This window comes from Ambystoma mexicanum, chromosome 8, assembly GCF_040938575.1.
Source record: "Ambystoma mexicanum isolate Mex_15411 chromosome 8, UKY_AmexF1_1, whole genome shotgun sequence".
NCBI classification, from domain to species: Eukaryota; Metazoa; Chordata; class Amphibia; order Caudata; family Ambystomatidae; genus Ambystoma; species Ambystoma mexicanum.
In genome coordinates this window covers 1435710517-1435729535 of record NC_090929.1, presented here as the reverse complement: position 1 = coordinate 1435729535, position 19019 = coordinate 1435710517, and the positions used below count along the sequence as shown (strand labels likewise).

The 19019-nt window shown below is 45.4% G+C and overlaps 1 protein-coding gene across 1 annotated transcript in view; it reads right to left on the bottom strand.

Moving 5' to 3' along the window:
• The window catches only part of LOC138473084 (neurotensin receptor type 1-like), a 692824-nt gene extending 683641 nt beyond the window's left edge, over window positions 1-9183 (bottom strand). The window contains exon 1 of the mRNA XM_069611583.1: window positions 8909-9183. The gene's annotated coding sequence lies outside the window, so the exon portion shown is untranslated. The remainder of the gene's footprint in view (window positions 1-8908) is intronic.
• Between the last annotated feature and the right edge of the window lie 9836 nt (window positions 9184-19019).

Below are 19019 nucleotides of genomic sequence, written 5' to 3'. Positions count from 1 at the left end.
CTCTAACAACCATCAGCTTGTTCCTTGTAACTATTAAGGTGTAAAAGATGTTATGATCTTCTCGACTGTATGTACTACTATATCATTTGTTCGGAGATGGCAATAAAATAAAGCTTACATAAAAATGTTTTTCATGAATCAACATATTTTACTTGCGTAAGCCAGATAAAGAAAATAATCTCATTTTCACCCACCGACTAGCTAATTAAATTGCACATGTGCATATTTTCATGTGGGTTTCATGAGCTTGCTATTCTTGTTTATGTTTCTGCCACTGAGTGTTTTGCAACAGCTCCAAGACACTGGCATAGCTGGGGTCCCCGCACCTCCCGAGTTGCAATCGGCCCCACCACATCTCCTGGGAGAGGACCCTCTCCTCGTCCAAGTAGCAGTGTATCTGGCACTTAACCTTATACACAAGTGCTGAGATGAGGTAGAGGGACATGGAGGTGATGCCTGGATTAGTTACCTGTAATCTTCATTTTTCCTTGTTCCACTGTTCCTCGTCCCAGTACGTGCCTATGAGGCAAAGTCGATCATATGTAAGCACCCAGACAAGGAAGACGGTAATTCTGAGCCGAGGAGCTGATTTCAGGGTCTGGGGCATGGAATGGGAGGGAGAAGATATGTGTGGGGAAGAGGGCAGGGTTTGTGCTATACATCTTAATGGTCATCCATGTCCAGGCAAAGCCGGTGGTATTAGTGGATAGAGAGGCATTTTGGTACAGCCACTCCAGTCATTTCTTAGTTTGTCTTGACTGTTTTTTAACCGGCCATCTCTGATAAAGCAGTCTTGCTAGGTGGAATTACATGACTAGACTCGTATTTGGATGCTGCCAATCTAGCCGTTTCTTACTGTGGCATTGTATATTTTTCTGGGCATCTGTGATAAAAACAACCATGACAAGTGTTGTTGCTACCACTGGCATTTTGGTGCAACCAGTCTAGGTATGTCTAAATGTGGCCTGGTATGTTTACTGTAATATGTTATTATGTGTCTACATTGTGCAGCCAGTTGGACATGTTTTCATTGTGGAATGTCATTTTTAATCGCAAAGCATTCAATTAATTAAAGCATTAATGTTCATGTGCACTGTTGGTGACTTGCATGTATTGGATTTTTGGATTGGTGTTACCCTACAAAGCAAGTGTTACCCTACAAAGCAATTGCAAAAGCTCTGGCCGTTTAGCCAATTATTCTCAGAAAGTGAGCTATATAATGCATTAAAACATATGTCTTTCTTTCTCCTAGTGCAGTGTGCGGCGTACCCCTGCAGCAGCACGTTTGTGCATATTGTGCAAGCCTGATAATATAGGCCGGCCCAGAGTGTGGCGTGACTTGTGATTTGTTGCCGAGCTGTGGGGTGGGATGGCTCACTGGTAGGCTCCCACATTTTGAGCTACAGCACTGCCCCAAGACACTATCAAGATGCTGCAATCTTGGGGCTGCTGTGTAGAACAAATCTTCTCAAAGCAATAGCGGGTCTGATAGCACAGCGCGTAGGGGTGCTCGGTTTGACATCTGTGCAGAGCCTACTGACACAGGTTTGAATCTCGGCAGGGTCAGCCTTTCATCCTTCCGAGGTCAATAAAATGAACACCACACACCGTGGGTAATAACAAGCAGCACTCAGATGCCTGAGGGTTCGTAGTAGTAAATCATTATTATTATTATTAACAATAGGTCTGGCTTTTAAACGTGGACATGTTTATGGATTGTTAGAAGGATAGGTGGGTGATTGTGTGCATGGATCTGACTGAGTGGACTTGTCAGTATATTTGTGGTTATAGGTGGGAAGATGGTTGAGTGTGTTTGGATTCATGCGTTTGACTGAGTGGACTGATGAAGGGGTGAACTGCAAATTGTGTGGAATAAGTGTGATTGGATGGATGTATGAGCATGTTTGCATGTTTGGTTGAGTTTGGGTGGACGGATGAATTATGGTGATTGATAGGATAAATGCATCCCTTCTCTTTACACAATCATACACAATTGAAATAAATTAAAACATAAAGCACAATGCAACTAATAGTATTCCCAATAATAGCAAAAGCTATGTAATACAGCCCAAATCTGAAAAGAAAACATCAGGTTACCAAGCAGCAGGGAAACAAACAATTGTGATGAAAGCATAATGCACAAATCTCTTCCCAGCTTTGACAGCTCCTATAAAATGGCGGCCACTCTTACAGAGCTTTCATCAGGATGCACTTTTTTGCATCACAAAGGGGCTGACTGTCACTAGACCCCCGCTCTAAAGATATTTTCAAGAGCCTTGTCAAAGAGCTAAAGTTCTCGATTGATAGACCTAACGAGGAGTGACGGAAATCGTGGTTGCAGGGTAAAGAGCATGACATAGAGGATTGAGAAAGGAGGTTAAAGAGTGGAGCGCACAAGGCACTTCTGCACTTGTAAAGAGACGGAGAAGGGGGTTGGCGCATTCCCTAGAGAGGGAGAAAAATCGCCACTGAAAACCTTTCACAGCACAACATGATCCAGAACTCCCTGACTTCAAGTAAAAGCATCTTAGACACCAGGGGCTGGTTCTGACATGTGTGGCCTCGGGCTATAAACTATTGACCTTCATCTAGGGCAGTATTAGCCCATATTTACTGCAGATGCAGTCGACTTTCCCCATGTATATAACCACTAGAATTATGAAGAAATGTGAACACCCCAAAACCTGCACCAAATGATTGTTTTCATCATCAATCCATCAGTTCAACATGACAGGGACATTGTGTAGAGACATGAAGAGCCTTTGGGCAGGGATATGTTCAGGTTCTCTCTCTCCTATTCTGTCTAATCATATGCAAACATAGGGCTGCTCAGTGAGCAGATATTAGCATCAATGTTTAGCAGGTTCCTTATGGAACTGGAGATATCATAGTGTTGCACGAGCAACACTGTGGATAGGTCTACAGGAGAATTTAAGCAACCTTTGACGCTGACCATGAAAGTTCTCAAAATGTAGCAAATAAACAAATCGGCCACATTCAAACAAAACCTGCAAATGTTGATGACCTATGAAGATTACATTCAAGTAAAAGAAAGTTTCCCAGAAAACAGTCTTCTTTTGGACTGGACTTTGCTATGGCTTCAAAAAACATAATTTTGGATCTGGTAGGGGTGTACAAGCCTGGCATTTTGAATTTTTATTAAATACTAAAATGATGTAGAAAATGTATCAGAAAGGGTGGTCTGATATTCAGACCACCGTCTCAGTAAGATCCATTCATGTCCTGCTGAATCGGCCTCCCTGATCTTCAGGTCTTGCTCTCTAGTGGCACAGGTCAGGTTCAGATGTTACAGGTATCCTGTTTGACAGCTTCTGTGACAGCAAGGTCAATGCAGACAAAAGTCGCATTTAAATGTACACTCCTGATCCAAAACATATAAATTATAATAAACGACATCCTGGTGGCAGAGTCATCTTACATTATAAGCCATTTCTGGGTATTACTCTAGTGGCTGATAGTTCCCATAATTACTGAAGCCACAGCAGATATGTATCATACACATGTCAACGCTGGGACCCAGGCCAGCCAGGAAAGGGTTCTGTGTATTCCAGCCAGACTGCCTTTCTCTGCCCAGGCAGCAGGACAGGGGATGGAAGACTGTGGGGCTCATTACATGTTTGCTGGTCTGTAAATAAGGTGGCGGAAATAACATATACTGGCACCTTTCTGGACTGGCAAACTACAAGTCTGATCTACCGGCAGGCCAGACCTGCCAGTAGATCAGGCCCCTACCAGTAGATAAATGCCTGGATCACTGGCACTGTTGATAGCGGTGCCGGTGATTCGGGCAACCCATTGTATGGAGTCGGACTCCATGGACTAGGGCGTTAGCAGTGTCTCCGCCGCCCGTAACATCCCGGTAACACCGGGATATCAGGCATCGGAGATGGGATGGAAGTTCTGTGGTTTCCCGTCCGAATTACCAGCAGGATACTGTGTAACTCCTAATGAGCCCTGTGTCTCACTTTAATCCTTTGTGAGGACATGTAATCCCTCTCTCCAGACCAGGAAGCTCTCAGCAGGGGCCTCTGGGGAACCAGTTTCAAAGTGGCATAACCCAAACAAAAGTCCATCCTCACACCAGGGTTTGGCAGACCAAAGGGCCTTGGAATTTGTAGGCACGGGAACTGGTCAGGATGAGACAGTATCTGCAAAACTGCTTTTGACACTTCCTCAAGCTGCGTTTGCTTCATTCATGAAACAGCTCAATGTCGCATTGTACCAAGCAGAGCATGTCACCTGTTAGGCTCGTACAACCAGCTTCCCTCTGCGGGTGACTTGAACCCACCACATCTCTGAACATCACCTCAGACCGTCAAGGTCACCACTTTGTACCACGGACCTGGTCTGAAACCACTGGAAGCATGGCATCACTCATCGATTTGACCCAGTGGTTACCCATGTCTTAAATTGTTTTGAACATCTAACTGACCCTGGTGATTCATCCAAACTGCATCACTCGAGCACTGTCTTTGAACCGCACAGAGCAACAACTTCAAACTGACTTGACACAATGTCGCCATTTAGACCAGCATGACTCGCCCCATGAGTGGGATCACTGTTGGTTTGTAGAAGTGTGAGGGATCAGTAGGTAGCACAGCCAGTACTCCTCTTTGTAATTCTGCAGGACAGTTGTCATTTCATCACACTAATGATGCAGGGATAGCAAACAATGCACACATATGAGGTGTATGCATACACACACACACACACACACAATACCTTGACTCTCTTAATGACTGCTACTTTATAACTTCCATTTTAAATATCTGGTAGCTAATGTGCATCTTTGGAAACTGTGCTGTACTGTGACTTAATCCTTAAATTGTAAGTTTGATGGACTTTATTTTATAGAGAAATAGTTGATTTCGATTGATCGTTTAGACCTTAACAATGGCATTTCAAACATGTGTGAACTATACCATCGCAATAGTGGGGGCTGGTGAATTCTTTAGTTGGAGGGGCATACATTTTCCCCACAAATATGGAGGAATTACTGTGTATGGTGAGGGAACCCAAATCAACCAAGTGGGGTTCTGTGGGGTTCTCCACTAGTAAAATAATTGGTTAAAATGATGCATTTTACAGCACACTTTGTTTGAGAAATAGGGTAAAAAAGCCACACAGTTTTCAATACATTTTGTATGGTAACACAGGAAAGAATGCAATAGATTCAAATCACCAACAATGCACAGGAGCATTTTCCAACTAATTTTCATGATGCCTTTGACCACAATATATGCCAGTATAAATGAACATTTCCGTGCTGGCTATGACTATACATGTCCATGCAGGATGCAACAATATATGCCAGTATTACCAAATCAGGAAATACTCCTATTGGGTTTTTCAGCAACAAATGCCATGCCACAGTAAAAAAAAAAAAAAACATGTCTAAACTGGCTCCACCAAAGTAGGACAGTATGGTCACATAAGAACACTCATTATGTTAACTTTACACGTGTTGCCAGTAAGGAAATCATGCCACATTAACTAAATATATTCAGACACACAATCATTCACCATTCAGATACATTCACCCGCACACCCACGTAGCATTAATGTACTCTTTCATCTGCTCATCCATCCGGCATTCATACAGTCTTTCACGCATGCACCCATACAACATACACTCATTCATTCAGGACCAGCCACACACACATACACACATAAATACATTTTATTTCTCCTTACCTGCAGTCCCAGTCAAGAATCCTATGCGCCTTCAGCTCCCATGATGGCTCTCTGCCTCCCATGCAGAACAAAAAGGAACAGGAAGCAGGGAGAGCTTCCTGGTTCCGACACACGTGTGGAGGTGGCACAGCACTACCAGCTCTTTGCCAGTGGGCTACTGTATGTGCAGGTAGGTGGAGTAACCCCCTGTACAAAGTCAGCCCTGCAGTACCCCAGCCTGCATCCTCAATGGTCCATACAATGCTGGCTAAGCAAAATGCCCATGACCCTGCATGTGTGCTGGGGTACTGACAATTGTCAAAAGGAAATCAGGTTTCTCTTTGACAGCTAATGCCAGCCCAGGGCACCCCCTCAGCCGCTTTCTGCATCAGAGGGAGCGCTCACTGTTTTCACTGGGCTGGCTTGGCTGGTCCATAGTGGGTGGCTGTTCTGCTTCCAATTACAGACGATCTGACACAGCTTTGAGAACTACACCTTTTCATAATCAGTAACTAAACTATAGATTGCTTTTTTTTTAAACACTGCTTGTATATTTAAAGACATATGGCAGAGACAACAATGGAACTCAGCCTAATTAAATAAACTCACCCTTGGAACCTCTTGATAGCTGTACATATGTATGGAAGCCCATATGTGAGAAATTACATCCAGTACAAAGACATTTTTATTTCTATTTTGGCATGGTTAGTGTTGCTGTTGCTTTAATCCAATGTTATGTTTAGTGTCTGATGAAACCTTAATGTTGGCATTTTTTAAAAGAAGTCCCCACTTTTATAGAAGGCTTCATATCGGATTCCTTCATGTTATAATTGCTCGTCTCAATGTACCCCTTAAGAATGCTGTGACAATTTAGTGAAACTATCTATTTCTCTACCTCCAGCCACGTGTATGCTTCTGTTTCAAACACACGTGACAGTCATTTCATTTAAGATACCCTATATATACAACAATTGACACTGACAACATTTGGGAATGCCATTACGTCCTGTAACAGGCAGTGCTATTAGTAGGGTGTTCCTTTTTTTAAAAGGCGGAACATGTTTAGACTTATGACTTTACTTGTGATAATACATTTTTACTAATCTGACATGCATGTCATATGAAGCGGTGCATGGTTGCATTTGAACGAAGAAGATGGGCTGAATGGCATTCTTAAGTGATAATTATGCTGCACCATGAATGCAAAATTGCAGCGTCTACCCAAGCATCTCGGTTATCCCAGATTGCACTGAGCTGCATTAAATAGAGTCATTACAGCATCATTCACTGGCATTCCCTTACTTTTACTTGCTGGCATGTATTAATGCACAGGTGGTGGTGACATCCGAACCTAGTGCTTTAAGGGTTTGTGCCACACGAGTGAATCATTTCCCATATGTCTATGACATCATGTCTTTGAACTGTGCATTTTATCCAATAGCTAGGCTAGGAAATGACGTTGTTTGCATCAGCTAATTAGTCACGTTCCTGTCCAGGCACAGCAGCCCCTTTGGATAATCAAGACCCACTCTATCCAGAGGAAGCAGCCCATTGGTTCAAGCAGTCATCTGCCCTTGATAATGGAGACATGAATCACAAACAGAGCAACTAATTAGCTGCCATTGTCAGGTGAACCCTTAAGACGATTCTGTCCAATCAGCACTGGAACACTTGAAGACGTGTCAACAACCACAAACAATGCACGTGTCAACAACCACAAACAGTGCACTGCATGCGTTAGCTACACTGCACTTTCACTGGCTACCATAATTAGGCATTTCTTTGATAGTCACGCATCAATCACCATCTAGTACCATGGTTCTTTGGTTCTAGATTGTGTCATCACAATAAAACTCTGGTCTAATCCGCGCTGTACCCCCTTGAGTCCTACACTCCTGCTTACCAATAACTGATCACATTTGAGAAAAAAACACCCCTGCTTCGACAGCCATATCCCCTCTCACTCATCTCAATTGGTTTCCTCTCTGATTTTGGTCATTCTATTGTCTAATTTCTCCTTCCTATCACCTCCACCCGACCCTCCCCTCCCCTTCCACAGACTAAGGTCTGGTGACACCCTGGCAGGGTCACAATATGCCACCTTTCGGACAAAGGCAGGTGCTGTCACACCACTACGGTGGTGATGGGTGCAGTGTAAGTATTGGATAACATAAGATTACATATTGTGTTACTATGAATAACATAATAGCTGGTAAGCTAGCTCAGTGGGTTGAGCGCTCACTGCTGCGATCTGAGCATGATATGCCAGTTGCAGGTTCGAATCCTGGCAAGGCCAACTCAGCTTTTCATCCTTCCGAGGTCGATAAATGAGTACCCATTTGGGTACAGTGATATTGTATGTAAATATGTGCTCTGTAAATCGCTTTGGATAAAGGTGCTATATAAATAACACATCATAATAGTAATGGAGTAATCATAATTGCATTCAATAAACATTTTCCGATTTAAAAAAAAGACATATCCTTCGTGCGTTATGAAAGCAGCCAAAATCCTATGAAAAGCCACAACATGACATTTCTTTGGAGTTCGGTCATGATGTCTTTGTGTTCTGGTGGCATTTACACACCACTCTCCGAGCTAAGAGTGCATTGTCATGTCACGTGTAACCCAGGTTCTCTGAATGGCATGCTCTGACTCTATTGATGACGACTGTGTGTGCAATAGGCAAGCATTGGGCACATTTTAATTTATTGGGAGTGCGTGAGAGGATGTGTGAATGTGTGCGTGTGTACACTCAATACTTTGTTTTGTGTTACAGGGCTTTAATTCTACTTATTAGCTTCCAAGGACACACCGAGGATCGCCACAATAAAGTAAGATGAATTTAGCAGAATTTAAGTGCCAGTGCCTTACCCACTAGAACACAGGTTCCCTCTGCTGCAGCACACACTTCATTCACCCCGCGTGTACCTATGTGCCGCGATCGGAGCTGCCCATAACAGAAGGATATTGAGGGGCAGCAATATTTTTCAATTAGAAAAAGGCGCCTGCTGTCACTATCAGTTCAATGCGTGTAAACATGCTTTTCTTGCCGGATTTAGTCTCTCCTGATGGAAAACCAGAGAGCAACAGGTTACATGAAGTGCAACAGCTCACTAAACGGCGCATACATCTATCAGAAATACTGCTCGAAGCCACAATAAATTCAGTCCCCGAACATGCATTTTTAGATAAGTTCAAAGCTGCCGCTTACCAGTCTTTTAATGACCCAGCCATCGCACAAAAGCCGACCGTGCACGTGTAAAGCCCCGATGCAGAGTTACAGACGCATACAGTGCCGTTTCCTTCCTCTCGCTCACCTCTTAGCGCTATGGCCAGGCTTCGAATGTCGGCATATGCGGCTGTGCGTTTGTTCGCGCGCACTCGCCCCCTCGAGGTTTCTGTGAAGGCGCGGAGTCAGTCTGCGACTGCAGCTCTTTCAGCGCCACGCTGAGCCTGTAGATGTCACAAGCAGGGGGCTGCAGCCAGACCGGTGCTCCAGGAGCGTGTGATTCTCCACAGGTTCAGAAGAGGCAATAGGCAGGGTCTGACAGCAGGCGTGAGGATGGACTGTTGAGTAGACTGCTTTCATGACAATTTTATATGTGTTCAGACTGTCGACATTTGGGTAGAAATGCTGTATTGTTCACGTATTGCCCCAGTAAGAGGTTTTGTTTTCAGTCCCAGATTTGCCCCTCTCCTAAAGAATGCATTGGAAGTACTAGCAGATGACGTTTTTAATACACGAACATGGACATTGCATGCAGGAAGTGTTGGTACACTCTTTGGCCAAATTCATAGAAAAGGCACTACTTTGCGCCATAAATAACATTGCGCCTACTTGCGCATGCGAAAAGCGGTTTCATGGATTCTAAAGCGCAAAGTAACCAGCAGTGCCAACAACAACGAGTTGTGCACGAAGCACCCACAACACACCCCTATGCAAACAAAAACTAGCACCATCAATCAACCTTTGCTCCTACCTTTGCACCACCATCCAGAACCCCGGCAAAACTGCATAGTGTCCCTGTAACTCAAGGCAGCACCCTGGCAAAACTGTGTACTGTTCCCAGTAACTGAAGGCAGAACCCCAGCAAAACGGTGTACTGCCCCCGTAACTCAAGGCAGCACTCTGGCAAAACTGTGTACTGTTCCCAGTAACTGAAGGCAGGACCCCAGCAACACGGTGTACTGCCCCCGTAACTCAAGGCAGCACCCGGGTGAAACTACATACTGCCCCCGTAACTCAAGGCAGTGGTCTGGCGAAACTGTGGACCGTCACCCCTAACCCCAAGCAACGCCTAAACTACGTACCGCCACCCCTAAGATCAAGCGGCACCCAAACTACAGATCGTCACCTGTAAATTCAAGCGGCATCCCGGCGAAACTGTGGCCTGCCACACCAAAATCATAGCAGCCCCTCAAGTCCTGAAACCTCCAACCATCCACACTGACCTCCGCCCCAACCCTCATGCAGCACACTGCTAGTCCACCCTCCTCCCAACACCCCCACTGACCTCCGCCCACTACCTCAGCAGACACCTCAAGTCTTGATACCACCCAACACCCCCAATGATCTCTGCCCCAACCACCAGGCAGCCCCCCCAAGTTCTGACACCCCCCACAACCCACACTGACTTCCGCCCACTTCCCCAGGCAGCTACCTGCTAGTCCACCTTTCTCTCACCCACCCACTCTGACCTCCACCCCAACCCTGAGGCAGCCATCTCAAATCACATCACCCAACACCCCCACTGACCTCTGCCCACTACCCCAGGCAGCCCCCTTTTAGTCCACTCTGCTCCTACCACCCCACTGACCTCTGCCCCAAACCTTAGGAAGCCCCTCAGAACCTCACATCACCCAACACCCCCACTGACTTCTGCCCCGCCCCCATGCAGCCCCCTTAAATCCTGACACCGCCCACCATACCCACTGACCTATGCCTATTAGTCCAGGCAACCCCTCAAGTCCTCACACCACCCAACACCCCCGCTGACGCCCCAACCCTCAGGCAGCCCCCTCAAGTCCTGACACCACCCAACACCCCACTGACCTCCACCCACTACCCCAGGCAGCCCCCTGCTATTTATTATTTTATTTATTTTAATTTTTATAGCATGCCTCATGTCAATGGGCCTAAGGGTGCACAAAAAAACGACCAGACAAGAACAGTCAAGGACAAAGGATCAGTTGCCAGAGAGTAGAATCAAGTAGAATCAGAAGAGCCCCATACTTAACCTGGATTAAGATTGAATAGATGATGTTTAGCTAGTTTTTTGAGCTGGGCAAGGGTGTTGACCAAGCGTATAGGCCCGGGAAGGGCATTCCAGAGCAAGGGAGCCTGAATATCAAAAAATGTCCCCCCAAAACGAGCATGCTTGTATCTAGGCTAAATAAGTGTTGGATAGGCAGAGCATCAGAGTTGTCTCCCTGAGGTATGGACCTTCAAACAATCCTTTAGGTATTTAGGGCTTGAACTGGACTGGCATTTGAATGACAATCTAAGAATCTTGTGAGTGATCCTATGCTTTACTGGTAGCCAATGCAGTTTCCTATGCACCTCAGCCACATAGGTGTGCTTGGACATGCTATGGATGGCACGAAATGTGCCATTCTGTGCAACCTGTACTGACTGCATACTGGAAAGTGAGGTTCCAGCAAAGAGGCTCTTGCAGCAGTCCAGTCTGGAGTTAATTAATGCTGTGGCCAGAAGATACAGTTCTGAAATGAAAGATATGGGCGAATTTAGTTAGCTTAGAGATGAGCCCAGAGGAAGATCGAATATGAGAGACATGTGGTGTCATGGTCAGTTCGGCATCAAGGATTACCCCTAGAGCTTTTATTGTCTTGCAAACATTAATGATCTTGCCGGCAATGTAAAATTTGACAAAGGCAGGCTCCAGCTTCTTGAGACGTGGACTGGATGCCACAATCCAGAGCTCAGTTTTTTCGCAGTTCAGGCCGCGTGAGTTGTTTGCCATCAATGACCGAACAGCATTATAGATTTCATTCATGACGACTGAATCCTGCACATAGTTCCACTCAACTGGAGGACGACATGATGCCTGAATATCAGCATAGTTCGTATACTGCACACCCAGGGCATCCAGGAAGTCGAGCAGGGGCCTGATACAAACATTGAAAAAATTAGGCGAGATACATGAGCCCTGGAGAACACCACATGTTTGGAGAACAGGGGAAGAGCTTGCTTCACCCATCTCTACCTGGACGGACCGGGGCCCAAGAAACAAGTATGTCCATTGTGTTGCTAGCTGTTAGGCAGAATCCTGTGCAGTTCCCTTAGGGAGCACTACAGAAGATTAAGACTACAGGTATGAGCAATAAATCCCCTTTGGTATCAGTCTGTACCACAAAGATTTATTTGGTAGCTGAAGCTAAGCAGTCAGACTTATCTCAAGATGGAGATGAGCAGTATTCAGGGTTTACACAATAGGACCTCAGCACCATGGTACAAGGAAACACTGACCAAAGCGTTGTATTAAAAGAATATATATATTTATTTTACACACTTCTACTTCAACACCTTAATCAGAATTAATAAAGCAAGTTAAAATCAGTCAAGACAAGTATACACAACTCCCTTGTTAAATTGTAGACAAGTTTGAGCAAGAGTGAAAACTGAGCAAAACGGCACAGTGAAAACCAAACACAAATGGCACTCTAGCAATTTCTCACAAGGGAGGGAAAGCACACGTTATACAGGAATATCTTCTTACACACCCTAGCAACACTTCCCAGAAGTTTGTGAACAAGTTTAGGCAAGGCAGTACTTTAGCATAAGAATACTTAAATGAAAACCAAGCAAAATGGCACTTCACAAGTTAAAAAGTGGGAAGGAAGAAAGGAGGTTAGAAGAATTAGGTGCATCAACACAGTTCTAGTTGAGAAGCAATCTAGAGAAGGCAGTTCTAACAAATTCAGCCAGAGTCAATGGGCCTGTGCCAGAGTCAGTGGTAAAGGACAAAGAGTTTATGAGCAAAATGTCAAGTCTTTGGTTAACGATTCAAAAAGGTGGATGCAGGAGGCGAAAGACAATGTTAGACGATAGGTGTGGCCAACCCAACAGGTAGGTAAAGGATTTAAAACACCTTTAGCACTACCACACGAAAAGGGAGGCCTGGCGGAACAAAGTACCTTAAAATGATGAAGAGGCTCCTGCGGTGGTGGTTGTTCCTGGTAGTTCGGGGGATCCAGCAGAGGAAGAGAGGCTCTCGTCGTGGAGGAAGGTTCGAGTTACTGCACTACCCAGGGATGAAACCATGAAACCAGCCGCGGTGCTGCCCAACGAATAAAAGGTACGCTCCTTTAAATCGCGGTCCGGGTGGATGGCTGCCTGGCTATACGGCCTCCAAGTGCTGGGCACTGGCGATTCGACCAAGACAGGTCCAAGAAGGCGATTGGCAAACTGGTTGGTCCCACCAGCTCAAGGGAAGAAGGCTCTTTCAGATGAAGATCTCCTCTTGTCATGTGGAGAAAAGTGGTGAGACGCTGCAGCAGGGCTTCACCGGTGGTTCAGTCGTGCAGATGTCTTTGGCTTCTCTCCTCTTCAGTTCCGTAGTTCCAGTGGCGACGTCTTGCTCTTCCAGTCCTCAGGACCCTGCTTTTATGCAAAAAGATACCCATTCATACAGCCTAGCTGTCACTCACACAGTGAAGTGGTTACCTTGGTGGGAGACCCTCCAGCCTATCAGGTTAGAGTGCGACGTTAGTTGTTTTGCAACCCTGTCCAGGGGTCCTACTCCCCCTCCCACACAATGGACCCACCCCAGACTCAGTGGCGCTGAAAGGAGGGCTTCCTGGCAGAAGCCCGCTAAAAGGACAAACAAAGGATCCCCGACCTGGGATAGGAGTTTTGAGAAAGACACAAGAAAGAATTTATATCAAAGTTCTGACAAATAAAACCTACTGGAGTAAAGTTAATATAACAATAAACCAGCGGTATGTTAGAGGCTGTCAGTAAATGGGGTAGCCTCGAACAATGGGAAAATCCCATAGGGAAATATTTGCGGTCAAATATTTTCGGTTGTAACCACTGCCACCAGCCAGAAACTTTTGTGAGAGGGACTGTACGGTACTCTCTCGAAAATGAACACCAGGGAAAAACTATTAACCCTTCCCAGTAACTCCATAGTAAGATGGGTTGTACTGGTTTAATCATAACATTTGACTAGTAAAGTCAATGGGGACTTTACATGTCCTGGGAGACAGTAGTCAGTCCCAGGGTATGGAGTCTATGTTTGGGGGTCGCTACGACACCCCTGTGTAACTGCACGGAGGGTGCTGTGTAACACATGTGTAAAAAGATGGTTCCTATGAGGGTGAGATAACCCCATAGACATTAACCACAAAAAATAGCCTGGGACACACAAAGCAAAAAAGGCCTAAGAGTGGGAAAAAGAGTCACACTCTTAGCAGGAGAAAAAAAAAAAACCTTCAAATCCAGCAAAGCTGCTAGGGGACTCTATAGGTAAGGGAAATTAGCCATAGAATGAGAATTCTCCCTAACACTAGCTCAGAACAATGTGCTAGATCCATGAGCATATACAGTATACTGGCCAAGGTGGATTTAAGGATAGCGGTCTCCGTCCCATGTTTAGCTCTGAAACCGGATTGACGTGACCGCAGGATGTGTTGCACTTCAATATGTCTCTGTAGCTGCACGTATACTACCTTGTCCATGATCTTAAGGATAAAAGGGACATTTGTGATGGGTCGATAGTTATGAACGACTCGAGGGTCTATGTTGCTCTTCCTAAGCATGGGTGTAATCCATGCCTCCTTAAGGGAGGATGTGTGGGGTGCATTTAAGGCGCAAAACAGAAATCCCTGTCACCTGAAAAGCTGCATTAAACATTGCCACAAAAAACAGTGCTTTCCCTGGAACATGTGTGGCAAGCATTTAAACATTTCACCAAAAATGGCTCTGCGTTTGCTTCTCTTTCATCTGAATAACAATAAGTTATGAACTGCATTGAAAAACGGCCGGCGTTTGCTTCTCATTCATCTGAATAACAAGAAGTTATGCACTGCATTGAAAAACTGCCCTGTGTATGCTCCTCTTTCATCTGACTAACAAGAAGTTATGCACTGCATTGAAGAACAGCCCTGTGTTTGCTTTATTTCATCTAAATGCCAAAAAGGTATGCACTACATTAAAAAAATGGCTTGTCTTACTGTTAATTTACACGAGGGGCAAGGATTTCAACATTGCAACATGACACTGCTTTTGTTTTCCCTTTCATGTGAACAGCAGCGCTCTAAACTCTGGCCAATGCCCCACCCACCTGGTGCCTTCCTGTCTGCCGCTCTTTTTCACCACTTAGCAAGCCCCGCCCACCTGGTGCCTTCCTGCTTGCCGCTCCTTTCCACCACTTAGCAAGCCCCGCCCACCTGGTGCCTTCCTGCTTGCCGCTCTTTTTCACCACTTAGTAAGCTTGCCCACCTGGTGCTTTCCTGCTTGCCACTCTGTTTCCCTACCGAAGGAACCCACCAGCCTCTTTTCCTTTGCAGATGGGGAGCAGGTCCAAGTGGATCTAGGTCACCTGGCCTAAGCCCCACCCACCTGGTCCCTTCCTGTCTGCCGCTCTTTTTCACCATTTAGCAAGCCCCGCCCACCTGGTGCCTTCCTGCTTCCCACTCTTTTTCACCACTTAGCAAGCCCCGCCCACCTGGTGCCTTCCTGCCTGCCGCTCTTTTTCACCACTTAGCAAGCCCCGGCCACCTGGTGCCTTCCTGCTTGCCGCTCTTTTTCACCACTTAGCAAGCCTCGCCCAACTGGTGCCTTCCTGCTTGCTGCTCTTTTTCACCACTTAGTAAGCCCCGCCCACCTGGTGCCTTCCTGCTTCCCGCTCTTTTTCACCACTTAGCAAGCCACGCCCACCTAGTGCCTTCCTGATTGCCGCTCTGTTTCCCTACTTAAGGAGTCCTCCAGCCTCTTTTCCTTTGCAGATGAGGAGCAGGTGCAAGTGGATCTAGGTCACCTGGCCTAAGCCCCGCCCACCTGGTACCTTCCTGCCTGCTGCTCTTTTTCACCACTTAGCAAGCCCCGCCCACCTGGTGCCTTCCTTCACCATCACTGTCTTGTGGCCCATGCTGGATTTGACTTTTATGGACTTCATTCATTCACGGTGCATCACTCTTTCTCAACTCTCATGCTGGACTTCCTTTGCATCTTGTACTCATGGTGGCCCTGAATCATGCTGTTCCCATCTTTATCTTGTATCCTGGCTTGCAACATTATGTGTTATTACTGACTTCTGCAATTGTATCCGCTTTCTGCACCCCACTCCCTCACCTTTTGTTTTTCTCCGGCTCTACCAGAAATGTCGTCAGGCCTAGTACGGTAGTCGCCTGTCTGTTTCCATTTCTTTCCCACTCTCCCCCTCCCTTACTTATCTATGTCTTAGCTCTTGCACTATCTGAAATGTCGTCAGGCCGAGTACGATAGTTAATTTCACATCCTTACTGTTCATGACCTGTAAGAATGTGGTTGTATTTTCCCTTGTTCCCTCCCTTGCCTTGAAGCGCTTTGAAACACATTGTGTATAGGTGCTATATAAATAAACAATCATATCATATCATATCATATTGCAAATAAAAAACAGCTTGGCTTTTTCTTCTATTCAGTGTCCAATTAAATAACCCTTGTGCAGGGGGCCTACCCCACCATGTACATGGACCAACAGTAAATGCAAACCCACTCAAAAGGACAAATAAAAAAATCCCATAAACTACAGAACAGCATTTCAAACATTAGATGAAATACGGCTTGCACACGTGTGAAAGAACATAAGAAAAATTACGTTTAAAAGCCACTGTGAAAGGATAGATTTGCTTGCACAGAAATGTCAGTAAATATGTGGTGGGTGGGGTGTTGAATAAAGCTATGTAAATGATGTTTCCCCCACAAGACTTCAATCACCTTGGATGAGGCTCAGAGGACCGGAAAAAACAGGCAGGAAACTTCTCCATTGAAAGCCTTGCCTCCCACTGGAAGACGCACCAATAAGTGAACCATTCCGCAATGACATGTGATGAGGGTGTTATAATTCTCCTCTCTGCCAGACTGGAAGGCAGTACTAGCAGGGAGGACAAAGAAAGCAAGTGTGGCTAGAGCTTGACCAAGAAGTGTGAGTTCCTCCAGCACCCACTACCAAGGACAAATTGACAAACTTCAAAGGGTGTAATAAAAATCTTTTGTTGCAAGCTGAGCCAAGGGGAGACAGTTGGCTGTGGGGGATGAAGCACCACCCTCCCATATGTGACAGATCCTCCAAATTGACATTAAAGGATTGATTCATGTTAGGCATTTTCCCCAGTACTCAGAATAAGAAGTAATTTCGCTTTATGTTATTTTTCCATGCAATTTTCAGGGGGTTCTTAAGAGACTAAGGGCCTCATTACACGGATGGCGGTGAACCATGGTGCTATTAGCGCCATGGTTCATGCCGGTAAAATACCGGCACCGGCTTGGTGGAAAGGGGAATTACCGCCCTATTCCAAGGTTGGCAGGGCGGTAATTTCCCCTTCCAACATTGCCCTTCCCCATTCCCATTTTTGCCCCATAGGGCTCTATGGGAATGGGGAAGGCGCTAATTACGATACCGTAATTAGCTCCACTGGTCCCTTTGCGGGTTGGTTTTTAACGCCTGCAAAAAGCAGGCGTTAAATTCTCCAACCCGCAAAGGGACCTCGTAGTAAGGTTGTAAGGATTTACTGGTACCGGTAAAATACCAGTACCGGTAAACCCTTACCGCCATCCGTGTAATGAGGCCCTAAGTGTATGTTTCTAGGACTTTGTAGACTGAGATGGACAGTAAAGACTCATTTATGGCTGATTTAAAAATGGGACAAATATCACAATTGGTGGAAATATGGACAATTAGGTTATGGACATGTTTTATCATTTGCAGAGTCATAACTGTTATGCATTTCATGAAAAGGGCAAGAAAGGGCCAAAGGGCCAAACTACCACGCACAGAGTTGGTGATCGGCTTGTCTAATTCCCTATGACCCACTGAAACCGCATATCTATTTCTTATGGTGGTGGCTAGTATAAGTTTGAAGTTAAGATACATAACTCTGTTTTGCTAAAAAGTTGACCGGAGAAGAAAGAACTGTAATAAATGGCCAAACACACAGATGGTGCTCCCTCCCCTTGAACCAATGGTTGTAGGGGGCGGAGAGAGGAATGGTAGACTGTCCTATCCCAGGGTAGGAGTAATTCTAGAATACTCCCCCTAGATTGTAAAGTGAATGATGTCATTTGGCCTATATAAAGAGGGACTGTACTAGACATACACACAAGAATACAGGGAGACAGGAGAAAGAGGATGGAGGGAAAGCTGATCCTTAAAATCTTGGAGAGTGCAGATACCAGACCTCTTGCCTAGCTCTCCAGAGAGTCATGAGATCCAGATGGCTGTTCAGAATCCCATCCAGGAGAGTGCAGAGACCAGACCCCTTGCCTAGCTTTCCAGAGAGTCCTGAGACTCAGCAGGCTGTCCAGAATCACATCCAGGAACGCGCAGAGCCCAGACCCCTTGCCTAGCTGTCCAGAGAGTCTTGAGATCCAGCTGGCTGTCCAGAATCTCATCCAGGAGAGTGCAAAGACCAGACCCCTTGCCTAGCTGTCCAGAGAGTCCTGAAATCCAGCTGGCTGCCCAGAATCCCAAACCAAGGCTTAATTTGTAAGTAGCAAAAAACCCCAGCCCTAAATTGCATAAGCCCTTCCTTTTATAGCATTGCATCCCATTGAAACTCCATTGAAAATCTCATTGAAATTTCAAAACTGTTGCCAGCATAATTCATGCACCTTCCGTAGTAAAATTGGTATTAGCCTGTGTATGTTAGCATATTCCCTGTGATAAATCTCTCAGTTGTCTGCATAAATCCTTAGCATTATTTTGAAGTAAATCAATTAATTCCCCATTGAAATTCAGTACGAGTTGGATACATTTCGAAATTACCCCCTTGTGCCTAGTGTCTTTCTTTAATAACTATAGTCATTAAAGTATAGCCTCAACAGAATTAGTCTCTGTTTAATTGAAAACCGAATTTGCCTGTGTATTGTGTGCATTACCCCCAAACTCCTAACTTGCATCTTATCTATTAAAAACCCAAACTGTAGTCCCATTGAGAGCAATCCCTTTTCGCCTAGAATTCTATCTGTTATGTTCCTCTTTCCTTGTCCGTGAAAACCGATTTCCGATTTTGACAGCTAAACTCCTTCCTTAGCTGCCTGTCATTGTAAATCCTGTGTAAAATGAATTTCCATTTGCCGTTTGTATTTTTCTTTTGCG